This window comes from Loxodonta africana, chromosome 3, assembly GCF_030014295.1.
Source record: "Loxodonta africana isolate mLoxAfr1 chromosome 3, mLoxAfr1.hap2, whole genome shotgun sequence".
NCBI classification, from domain to species: Eukaryota; Metazoa; Chordata; class Mammalia; order Proboscidea; family Elephantidae; genus Loxodonta; species Loxodonta africana.
The window spans coordinates 133,863,926-133,875,827 of NC_087344.1; positions in this window are offsets into that span (position 1 = coordinate 133,863,926).

Below are 11,902 nucleotides of genomic sequence, written 5' to 3' on the forward strand. Positions count from 1 at the left end.
GATCTATGCAAATGCCTAGAGGACATAGAAAGCACACTCAGTGAATTCCAAATTTAAAGAGTTGAGAGTGACAACAGAAGGAACTAGAGAGAGATTTTTTTATTGCAACAGAGGGTTTTTAACCAAGAAAGTAATTTAATAAAACCAGTTTGAAAATGTTATAAGTAATCCAAGTGATAACTTAAGACTAGGGTATATTTAGTGGAAATGGAAATACAAGGATAAATGAAAGAAGTATTTATAATCAGGACATGGAGAGTGATTAGATATAGGATATAACAACTTGGTGGATGGACGTCCCATTTTCTGAGATAGAAAACAAAATGGAACTTTTTGGGGATGAGAGAGTAACATTCCTGTGTTGAATATGTTGTGTTTGAGGCGCCTTGGGGAAAACCATATGGAGACGTCTAAGTCCAGACTTTAGGAGAGAGGACTTGGCTGGAGAGATGAAGGCCACAGGATGGTAACTAAAGTCAAGGAGTAAATAAAATCTTCCAGGGTTGAATGCAGAGAGTGAGAAAATAAAACGCCGGCCAAGGACAAAGCTCTAAGGGATGAGTAGAAGAGAGAGACTCAACAGTGACTTAAAAGTAGTAGGCCAGGTAGGAAGGCAATGAGGAGAGTGAAGTGTCATGGGAGCCTAGGGAAAAAGAGTATTTTTAAAAAGGAGAAAACGGACAATATCAAATGTTGATTTGTTTGTTTAATATGAGGTCTTGGATGTTTGCATGTGGTTAAGCAGTATGGCTGTAATTGGGACCATGATGAAAGCAGTTCTGCTTGTGTGCCGAGGGTTCAAACTAACCTGTGGTGTTTAAAGATGGAAACAGAAGGTAATCTTTCAAGAGGTGTGGCTATGAAGGGCAAAAAAAACCCAGGGATTGGGGTGTTCAGGACAAGGAAGAAATTGGAATGGGTTTACGTGTGGATGGGAAGGAGCCAGTAATGAGGGTTGCCAGACTGCTTACAATTCTCACAGGGATATGCATGTTTGGGGCCTGCAGGTTTTGTTCTTGATGCTCATCTTCCCTCTTCCCAGAGATGGAGCTAACCCCTAGGACCTTAAGTGCTAATGGCCTTTCCAGATTCTGCTGAAGCAAAAGGTTTTATCTTTTTCTGACCAGTCTCCCCCAACATAGAATTAATCAAATTCTCATTTGGTTTCCCACCATAACCTGCTACAGACTCTTCATACTTCATTATGTTTATTTGTATACATGTCTCTCTTCTCCACTAGTTGTGTTTTATTTGTCTTAGATTCCAAGTGCACAGCAGTGTGTCCAACACATAGCAGGTGTTCAATAAATAGTAATAACCTTCATTAAGTAATAACCCTCATTTTTTAAAACCAGGTGTTCAGCATTATTTTATTGAATCCTCATAGCAACCCTGTCAATTAAACACTGTAAATATTCTAATTTTGAAAGTAAGGAATCTGAGACTTAGAGAGTTATATGACTTGTGCAAGTCACGTGATAAGTAGGAGAGCCAGGACGCAAAAATTCATGCTCTTAATCTCACTGTACTCAATGAATGAATAGTTGAATGAATGTATAAGTATAAAAGAATTCAAAAAGAAAAATATCCCACAACTGAACTCTTGCACCCCTTATTAAACATAAACACATGCACAGAATACGTGCTTAGTCAATAAATACTTTCAGTTTTTAAAAGACAAATGAAATAGTTTCAAAACTGAAACTAGGTGTAAAATTCCAGGCTATCAGCCACTGGAGTCACCTTTCTTATCCTTCCTTTAGAAAACAAAAAGGCTCAACATCTAGCCCCTCTTTGCTCCTCAGTGTACACACTGTTCCAAGAGCTCAATGATGCTAAAAGGATTAGCTCTTCATGGGAAAGAAAAGTGCTTTTTGTTCTTAAAACTATTACCTACACTGAGCACAGCCCATTTGTCTTCCCTTCTTGACATGGTTTGTCGTGTCCCCCAAAAATGTATGTCAACTTGGCTAGGCCGTGATTTCCAATATTGTGTGGTCATTCACCATTTTATGATCTGATGTGATTATCGTATTGTTGTTTAAACCCTAACCCGTATAATGTTAATGAGGCAGGATTAAAGGCAGCTATTTTTTTGTATTAATGAGGCAAGATTCAATCTACAGGATTAGGTTGTATCTTGAGATATGAAAGAGAGAAGTGATCAGAGAGACAGAGGGACCTCCTCCCACCAAGAATGAAGAACTAAGAGGACAGTGCATCCTTTGGATCTGGAGTCCCTTCACTGAGAATCTACTAGACCAGAGAAAGGTTGATGACAAGGACCTTCTCTTAGAGCTGACAGAGAGCGGCACCCTGAATTTGGACTTCTAGCCTCCTAAACTGTGAGAGAATAAATTTCTCTTTGTTAAAGCCATCCACTTGCAGTATTTCTGTTATAGGAGCACTTGATAGCTAAGACACCTCTCCAGGCATAATGCTTAGTATTACTACGACATTCTTAGAGATGCCAAGAGCAGTGTGCAAAGCCCACACTTACCATCTGTGCTGGGCCTGACAGCCACACAACCTCTGAGAAGAAAAACTCAAGGTCTCCAAGACCATTATACTAGGCCCAAAAGTGCTGCTGGCATCTTGTTCAAGCCATCCCATGCCTGAAAGCTGATTCTGGGAATGTTACCAAAACCAAACCCAACCTGTTGCCATCAAGTCAATTTCGATTCATAGCAACCCTGCAAGACAGAGCAGAACTGCTCCATAGGGTTTCCAAGGCTATAAATCTTTATGGACGCAGACTGCCACGTCTTTCTCCCACCGAGCAGCTGGAGGGTTCAAACCACCGACCTTTCAGTTAGCAGCCAAGTGCTTAACCACCAGGTCACCAGAGCTCTTCCTGGGAATGTTAGAATCTCAAATTTCCTCCAAGCATTGATTCATAATTTTGCAACACCACTCAGTCCTAGGACCCAGAAAACAGATTCAGAACTTCAGATTTGCAATCACTCATGGGAATCATCTAGTGCTGGGGGCAGGGGCGGGGATGGAGGACAGTATAAAGTATGGGTTCTGGGCAAGTTACTCTCTGTACCCCCATTTTCTTATCTGTTAAATGGAAGTAATGATAAGAAAAAGAAAAAAAACTTTTTTTTTTAGTTCTGTTAAATAGGTTTCTCTGGAACTTCCATTAAAGTAAGCAGTTGACTTGCCTGGTCCCCTTATTCCTTAGGAGTTGTAGACAACAGAATTCCCTCTAACCAAACCAAACCTGTTGCTGTTGAGTCAATTCTGACACACAACGACCATATAGGACAGAGTAGAACTGCCCCATAGGGTTTCCAAGGGGCGGCTGGTGGATTTGAACTGCTGACCTTTTGGTTAGCAACTGTAGCTCTTAACCACTGTACCACCAGGGCTCCAAATTCCCCCTAGAAAAGTATTTATTTTGGGGTATTAAATGGCTAACAGAATCATTGGGACGACTGGAGAAACAGACTCCAGACTGAATTTCCAGGACTGACATCAAAACCCCAGTTGAGGACTGGGCCAAGAATGAGTTGCTGCTCATGTCACAACCTGGTAGTTGCCTGGAGAGTCTGGAAGCTGCCATCCCTTTTGCTACACAATACATACCAACAAAACAGATGCCATGTGCCCTTCCCACTTAACTACATTTTGAATTCAAGTGTCATGTGGGTGCATCTGATTGGTAAGAATGTTAATTTATACCCAGGGATTCAATGAGGAGGCCTGATGGCACAGTGGTTGAACGTTCAGCTTCTAACCCAAAGTTCGGCAGTTCAAACCCACCAGCTGCTCTGTGGAGAAAGATGTGGCAGTCTGCTCTGTAAAGATTACAGTCTTGAAAACCCTACGGGCCAGTTCTACTCTGTGCTATAGGGTCGCTATGAGTCAGAAACAACTGACACTAGTGGGATCCTTCAATGAAGTCTAAGAAAAGTGGGTTTTTATTTTGTTTTTGCTTTTGTTTAAATTTTTTACTTTTGAGCCTCTGAGGTTCAGGAAAGCAGGCTAGAAGGAGGTTGGAGTAAATAAGGTGGTTGGAGAGCAATTCACTCTATCTGCCATAAAGGAGTAGAGACTACTGTTACCTAGTTCAACCTGTTCATTTTACAAATGAGAGAATTGGGTTCAGAGAGATGTAGTGATTTTCTAAAGTCACACAGTAAGATTTTTTCCCTCAGTTCAATGTTTATTCCTTTAATGTGCTGCTTCTCAATTTACCTACAACCCTTCTTTTGGGCTGCAATTTTTTCATTCGATTTCTCTTTGAAATGTTATCTGGAATGTTTCCTCAGTGTTCAAATTCATGTTGTAATAATTTATACCATATTCTACAGGTTGAACTTAACCAAATCAAACCATTTGTCATCAAGTCAATTCTGACTCATAGCAACCCTATGGGATGGAGTAGAACTGCCCCCATAGAGTTTCCAAGGAGCACCTTGTGGATTCAAACTGCTGACCTTCTGTTTAACAGACATAGCTTTTATGCCACCAGGGATTCCAGATTGAACTTAGACTCACTTAAATCACTCTAAAAGTCTCCTTTATCTAAAAAACCAAACCAAACCTGTTGCCATGGAGTCAATTCTGACTCATAGTGACCCTATAGGACAGACTAGAATGGCCCATAGGTTTCCAAGAACTGGCTGGTGGATTCGAACTGTCAACCTTTTGGTTGGCAGCCGTAGGTCTTAAGCACTACTGTGCCACCAGAGCTCCACCTCCTTATTCCCCTGCCTCAACTTTTTTTTTTTTTTTCAGAATTCTCAACTGTCTCTTCAGTTTTAAGCTAAAGGCAATCAAAAGAAAAAATCTATTACATTAGATTAATCTTTATTTCGGATCATTATTTCAGACAATACAAGGTGGGCTTTTATCTAAACAGGTCATTTTTTCTTCTGAAATAATTCCAAAGCCATCTTCAAAGTAAGTGTTGAAAGTTTCTCTTTTTAACTACGATCTGCTTTCTCTGTTCTAGAAACCTAAACATTTTAGTATTTTACCATTTGATCTATCAGTGAATAAGGTTTCATGTTTGTATTCAAATGGGATTTCCTACCCAAAAAAAGCAAAATTTTTTTTTTAATATCCAGCCAAGTTTCAAAGGAAAACTTGAGGTTCAAGAGCTTTCTTCATAGTTAAGCTTTATAATATCGAAAGGGGAAGAAAAATCATTGGTACTTGATGCAAAGGAGGAATATTCTGATTTGGACCAGAAACACATGGTAACTGTCTCCACAGAGCCCACAATCAAGTGAGGTGCTTGGCAATGACATTACAGTGTGATCAAGGCTCTTCTAGGGCAAGGACAAAGTGCTCTGAGACTACATCGGAAATCCAGGATGGGGAGTCAGCAAAGAACTCCTGGAGGTCTTTAGGTTGACACCTGGATAGGAGTTAGCCAAGTGAAGAGGGGCAGGGGAAGGTCCTAAGTGAAGGATGAAAGTTTCGGGTTTCCCACAGAGAAAAGAGCATGGCAGTTGTGAGAAAGTGAAACTTTACTGTAGCTGGAGACAGGGAAGAAGAGGCTAGGTCACAAAGGGCCTTGTAAGCACTGTTAAAAAAAAAAGGAAGCGGTTATTTATCGCAGTGGTAGATCTAGTTTTTGTGGCACCCAAAGCATTTACAGTTTTAGGGACCATCTTTAAGAAACTTGTGATTTTGTATTTATGAATACAAAACGAGGGTCAGGGCTTAGAAGGGCCTGTGCAAACGCACCTTAATTTTCATTAGATTCCTAATTATCCCCTCTGCCTCAGAGCCATTGAAGTGTCTTCAGCTGGGAGAGATGGAATTAGATTTGCCATGTGGAATTTGGTTGGACAGTGAGAGGCAGAAAGCAAGGAGCACTAGTAAGGTGCCTTCTTGGCAACTGTGGTGACAAGAGGCCTGCACTAGGGTATGGCAGTTAGGAGGGAGAAAGAGGATGAGTACGCACTATTTGGGTGATAGAAACAAAACTGGAACTGATTACATGAGACCCATGAGGTTAAGAAAAAACAGCAGTAGACGTGATGTCATTATATTGAATTTAAGATTTTCTCAAAAGATGTCTTAAATCAACATAGGCGACAAAGAGTTAAGACCAGAGTAGAAATGGGTTCAAGGCTTTTAGTGATGTTAGAAAGGTAAGCTTGTTCTATGCTGTTCCAAAAGGCAGGTCTAGGATGGAAACACGGATCTCCCAGTTGCTAGCTGTCCTGAAGTGTTTGTGGAAGTGAAAATGGACACAGCCACTATGGAAAACAGTTTGGAATTACGTATCACAGCCAAACATATGCCTACCTTAAAACATTGTGAAGCCGTTGCTGGTGATTCTGACACATAGCGACTCTTCTGACACAGGAATTCCATGTGTTAGAAATTGATAGCAGCACTGTTTGTAACAACTATATACAAGAAACTACCCAAATGCTCATTAGTAGTAGAATGGATAGTGGTTTATTCACACAAGGGAAAACTATACCACAATAAGAATGAACACACACAGCATAATATAGATGAATCTTACAAAATAGTATATGAAAACAGACACAAGAATGCATGCCATATGATTCCATGTATGTGAGTGTGTGTGTTTATATGTATATAAAAATACATATATATAAAAACATGTAAATATGTATATAAATATATATGTATGTATACGTATATGTAAAAACCTTTGTGGCATAGTGGTTAAGAGCTGTATCTGCTAACCAAAAGGCCAGCAGTTCGAATCCACCAGGCGCTTCTTGGAAACCCTATGGGGCAGTTCTACTCTGTCCTATAGGGTTGCTATGAGCTGGAATCAATGCGAGAACATTGGGGTTTTTTTTGGTTTATATGTATATATATACTTACATATTCATAATACTGTGATGGTTAAGTCTGTGTGTCAGCTTGGCTGGGCTATGATTCCCAGTGGTTTGGCAGTTATGATACAGTTTGGCAGTCATATGATGTCGTGATCACTTCTGTGATGTAATTTGATATAATGTGATGACCTCCATGACAGGATCTGCTGTGAGTAGCCAATCAGCTGAAAGGGAGTTTCCTTAGCGTGTGGCCTGCATCAAATATAAGTGGACATTCTGGCAAGGCTAGTGAGCTTTTGCCCACTCTGGAGCCTGCAGCTGACTCCTGTTCATCTGACCTCCAGTTCTTGGAACTTGAGCTAGGAGCTTAACTGTGGTCTTGCCTGCCAGTCTTGGGATTCATCAAACTTTGCAGCCTGTGAGCAAAAGCCTTGCTCTCTGACCTGCCAATCTGGGGTTCACCAGACCCTGTGGCTACATGAATCAGAAGAAGCCTCTATCCTGACCAACGAATTTGGGACATTCCAGCCTCCACAACTGTGTGAGACATTTCCTTGATATAAATCTCTCCCTCTCTCTCTATATATATGTATTCTTTACTGGTTTTGCTTCTCTAAAGAACCCAGTCTAAGACATTTGGTATCAAGAGTGGGGTCTAAAGAAACAAAATTGTAAGGATGAGTTTTCTAAATTGGTTCTCAAGTCTGGTTAGTCTTAAAGATGTTGATGCATCTGCTTCCAATAGTAAAGAGGGCACTGCTAATCCATGGCATGAGATCACAATACAAATATGCAAAATATCATCACCAATAGATCAGATATTGGTGAAAGGTGAAGCTATGGGTGATTGCATGTGTGATACCTTCCTATAATTTTGTCATAATGAAAAGCATAAGAAAGTTAGTTGGCTGGTCCAACTTTCAATAGACAAACTGATGAAAGAAAGAAGTGAGCTCAGAACTTCAGAGTCAAAGCTCAAGCACTGCATAAATGACCTCAAATTTCCATTTGTGCCTTGAAAGAAAGCCTTATTTCTTGTAGTAACAGAGCTGATATTGCCAAAACCAAACCCCAAGTTTTATTGTAACAGTGGCTAGATTACAATGTCAACTCAATTTCCACCCTCAAGAGGTGTCTAAAGTTAAAGTGAGGGCATGGATTGGAAAGAAATGGGATCCTGAAACTTGAGATGGGGACCTCATACCACCAAGAAACAAGAGCCAAGAAAACAATGTGTCCTTTGGACCTGGGGTCCCTGTGATGAGTAGCTCCTCAGCCAGGGAAGATTGATGACAAAGACCTTCACCTAGAGCCAAAGATAAAGTGTTCTGCTAGAGCTGGAACCCTAAATTTGTTCAGAATTCTAGTCTTCTAGACTGTGAGAGAATAAATTTTTCTTTGTTAAAGCCATCCATTTGTGGTATTTCTATTATAGCAGCAGCACTAGATAACCAACACAGATTTTGGTGTCGAGAGTGGGATGCTGCTCTAACAGATACGTACAATGTGGAAGCAGTTTCCCTTCAACTGGTAAGGCCGGCAATACACCTTCAGTTGCCTACCTCAGGCTACATCAACTCTCCAGCCCTATGTCATAATTTAGTCCTCAGGGAACTTAATCACCTTTCTCTTCCACAAAATGTCACAGTGATCTATTACATTCATGACATTATGCTGATTGGACCTAGTAAGAAAGAAGTGTCAATGACTCTGGACTTTTGTTAAAACATTTGCATGCTACAGGGCAGGAAATTAATCCCACAAAAATTCAGGCACCTTCCATCTCTGTGAAATTTCTAGGGTTCCAGTGATGTGGGGCATGTTAAGATATTCCTTTTAAAGTGAAGGATAAGTTATTGCATCTGGCTCCTCCCACAACTAAAGAGAAGGCACAATGCTTAGTGGGCCTCTTTGGGTTTTGGAGGCAACATATTCCTCATTTGGGTGTGCTACTCTGGCCTATTTATCAAGGGACTCACTTCATAGCAAATGAAGTATGGCAATGGGCCCATAATCATGGAATTCACTGGTTTCACCATGTTCCCCATAATTCTGAAGCAGCTGGCTTCATAGAATGATAAAATGGCCTTCTAAAGACACAGTTACAGTGTGAGCTAGGTGGCAATACCTTGCAAGTTTTGGGCAGTGTTCTTCAGGAGGCTGTAAATGCTCTAAAACAGTGTCCAATACATGGTTCTGTTTCTCCCATAGCCAGGATTCATGGGTTCAAGAATCAAGGGGTGGAAATGGGAGTGGTGCCACTCAGTATTATCCCTAGTGACCCACTATCACCATTTTCACTGCCTGTCCCTGCAATCTCTCATGCTCTGCGAGTCTAGAGGTCTTAGTTCCAAAGGGAGGAATGCTCCCAACCTGGAGACACATCACTGATTCCATTGAACTGGAAGCTAAGAATGCCATCTGGCCACTTTGGGCTCCTTATGCCTCTGGATCAACAGGCAAGGAAGGGAGTTACCATACTGCCTGGTGTTATTGATCCTGATTACAAAGAGGAAATCAGATTGATATTACATAATGGAAGTAAAGAAGGTTATGTCTGGAATGCAGGATATCTCTTAGTGCATCTCCTAATACTACCATACCCTGTCACTAAATTCAGTGGAAAACCATAGCAACCCAATTCCGACATAACTACTAATGGCCTCAACCCTTCAGGAATGAAGGGTTGGCTCACCCCATCAGGCAAAGAGCCACAACCAGCTGAGGTGCTTGCTGAGGGCAAAGGGAATACAGAATGGATGGTAGAAGAAGGTAGTACCAGCTATGACCATGTGACACAGTTGTAGAATCGATGACTGTAATTGTTATGAGTATTTCTGCTTTGTATGTGTGCATCAAATATTTTTGTTTTCTTCACTTATAAAATACTTATAAAAAACAGGGCTAGTGCATTTTCAGTTGTATACATGTTCATTGTATCATGTTAGGCACAAGTATGACTTTATAATTGTCTTTATTCAGAGATTATGTATGGTTTAAGCAGATGTGTACAGGTGCCAAGTGGGCAAGGGGTGGACTGTGATGGTTAAGATTGTGTGTCAACTTGTCTGGGCCATGGTTCTCAGAGGTTTGGCAATCGTATGATGTTGTGATCACTTCCATGATGAGATTTGATATAATGTGATCACCTCCATGATGGGATCTGCTCTGAGTAGCCAAATAGTTGAAAGGAAGTTTCCTCAGATGTGTGGCCTGCATCAAATATAAGTGGGCTTCATGCAAGACTCATGGGCTTTTGCTCACTCTGGATATTGCAATTGGCTCTTGTTCACCTGACCTGCAGTTCTTGGGACTTGAGCTAGCGGATTATCTGTGGTCTTGCCTGCTGCTCTTGGGACTCGTCAATCTTCGCAGCCTGTGAGCAAGAGCACTGCTCTCTGATCTGCTGATCTTGAGTTCACCAGCCCCTGCGGCTACATGAATCAGGAGAAGCCTCTCTCCTGACCCACAGACTTGGGACGTTCCAGCCTCTACAACCATGTGAGCCATTTCCTTAATATAAATCTCTATATGGGAGTGGGAATTCCAGAACACTTAATTGTGCTCATGAGGAAACTTTAAATAGATCAAGAGGCAGTTGTTGGGACAGAACGAGGGGATACCGATTGGTTGAAAGTCAGGAAAGGTGTGCATCAGCGTTGTATTCTTTCACCATACCTATTCAATCTGTATGCTGAGCAAATAATACGAGAAGCTGGACTATATGAAAAAGAACAGGGCATCAGGATTGGAGGAAGACTCATTTACAACCTGCATTATGCAGATGACACAACCTTTTTTGCTGAAAGTCAAGATGACTTGAAGCACTTACTAATGAAGATCAAAGACCACAGCCTTCAGTATGGATTGCACCTCAACATAAAAAAAAAAAAAATCCTCACAACTGGACCAATGAGCAACATCATGATAAACGGAGAAAAGATTGACGTTGTCAAGGATTTCATTTTACTTGGATCCACAATCAGTACCCATGGAAGCAACAGTCAAGAAATCAAAAGACGCATTGCATTGGGTAAATCTGCTGCAAAGGACCTCTTCAAAGTGTTGAAGAGCAAAGATGTCACCTTGAAGACTAAGACGTGCATTACGCAAGCCATGGTATTTTCGATTTCATCATATGCATGTGAAAGCTGGACAGTGAATAAGGAAGACCGAAGAAGAATTGACATCTTTGAATTGTAGTGTTGGTGAAGAATATTGAATATACCATGTACTGCCAAAAGCACGAACAAATCTGTCTTAGGAGAAGCAGAGCCAGAATGCTCCTTAGAGGGAAGGATGAGGAGACTGCGCTTTACATACTTTGCACATGTTGTCAGGAGAGATCAGTCCCTGGAGAAGGACATCATGTTTGGCAGAGTACAGGGTCAGCGGAAAAGAGGAAGACCCTCAACGAGGTGGATTGACACAGTGGCTGCAACGATGAGCTCAAGCATAACGACGATTGTGAGGATGGCTCAGGACTGGGCAGTATTTCATTCTGTTGTGCATAGGGTCACTATGAGTTGGAACCAACTTGACGGCACCTAACAACAACAACAAATATATGTATTTATATGATTTACTGGTTTTGCTTCTCTAGAGAACCCAGCCTAAGACACATACACACGTGTATATACATATACATAGGTATAAACCTGTTGCCATCAAGTCGATTCTGACTCATAGAGACCCTATAGGACAGAGTAGAACTGCCCCATAGAGTTTCCAAGGAGCACCTGGTGGATTTGAACTGCTGACCTTTTGGTTAGCAGCCGTAGCACTTAACCACTACACCACCAGGGTTTCCATATATAGGTATAGATATACATATATCTACATATGTGTATCTATTTTATATATACAAAGTACAAAATCAGACATGTACCTTACCCATGCTATTTGAAGACAGTATAGTGGTTATTGGTAACACTTGTAGAGATGGTGGACAGTAAATGATTGGAAGGAATTGAAAAGGAGGATTTGGTAATATTCATCTTGGTACTGGTCACATGGATATTTTGTGAAAATTCATCAATCTCTATAATTATATATACTTTTCTGTATGTCTATTTCAAAAGTTAAAACAAAACAAAAAACTAAAAACACACACCTGTAGG